Here is a 1,429-nt window from a genome sequence, read left to right as displayed (position 1 = left end):
CACACAATGACTAGCAGGAAGTACCTGTCTGTGCTAGCAAAGAACGCCTCCTCGTGAACAACACTAGTAGGTGCTAATCACGATCACACAATGACTAGCAGGAAGTACCTGTCTGTGCTAGCAAAGAACGCCTCCTCGTGAACAACACGAGCGTGCTGTCAGCCGGGCGTCATAGCGTGCGTTACGACGCTCTAAGCTATCCATCTTTCTGATCGCAATCGACATTGCTAACATCAGAGCTTCTAGACCGGCAATGTTCGCATTTCTATCAGTGGTGCCCTCTTGTGTTTTTCTCGCTGCCCTCGCGAACGAAGTTTTGTGAATAGTGTCACGCGGAGTTTATCTTCTGCCGTTGTCATTTCTTTCAGAGGTTTTTTAATGTAGGTACATGCTATTATCAAGGTGGTGATAATTTTCTATTGCCGGTGTTATTATTATCGTTATTATTATTATTGACATTATTATTATTATTGTTGTTGTTATTAAACCTGGCTGCAATCTGCTGTCCGAGGCAGTTGATAAATCATGAATACTAATGGAATTTATATGATTCCTCTATGATGACACAATAATGCCAAATGTATTTGTTAGGATTGTTTTTGCACAATGCAAATAAATGCATGATTCGCAATTTGCCTTCTGGCTCTTGTATATATACTTTCTTACTGTTCCTTTAAATAGACATTGCAGAAACATTAACTTGAAACTATTTTACTATCCAACAAACCCACAATTCTTGGCCAAACAGAACAGCAGGTGTCAGACTTCCCGCGGCGTATAAATTGCCTTGGTCTTTACTAAACCAACTGTTAGATATAGACCTCTACTTGTATGCCGCAATGAATGATTAACTTCAAAGACAAAAGAAGAGGACAACCCCTGGACAACCATGCATGTTCTTGTTCGACTGTGGTGTGTGCCCTAGTAGGTGATATGCAGCAATAGCAATAGAGAGCTAGAGGCCACCACCTGGTCAGCGATTGCTTATTTGTGCAATATTTATTGAGCATGGTGCACGATCTTATATAGTACGCGCTAGAGAGAGAGAAAGAGAGAGAGAGAGCGCGCGCGCTAGAGAGAGCGAGAGCGCGCGCTAGAGAGAGAGAGCGTGCTAGAGAGAGAGAGAGAGAGAGAGAGCGAGCGCGCGCGCGCGTGCGCTAGAGAGAGAGAGAGAGAGAGAGCGCGCGCTAGAGAAAGAGAGAGTGCGCGATAGAGATAGAGAGAGAGCGAGAGTGCGCTAGAGAGAGAGAGAGAGCGAGAGAGAGAGAGAGAGAGAGAGAGCGCGCGCTAGAGAAAGAGAGAGTGCGCGATAGAGATAGAGAGAGAGCGAGAGAGCGCGCTAGAGATAGAGAGAGAGAGAGAGAGAGAGAGAGAGAGAGAGAGAGAGAGAGGGAGAGAGAGCGCTATAGAGACGGAGAGAGAGCGCGCG

Source organism: Priapulus caudatus, unplaced genomic scaffold (genome assembly GCF_000485595.1).
Source record: "Priapulus caudatus unplaced genomic scaffold, Priapulus_caudatus-5.0.1 Scaffold188, whole genome shotgun sequence".
NCBI classification, from domain to species: domain Eukaryota; kingdom Metazoa; phylum Priapulida; class Priapulimorpha; order Priapulimorphida; family Priapulidae; genus Priapulus; species Priapulus caudatus.
Note: the sequence above shows the minus strand (reverse complement) of the source record.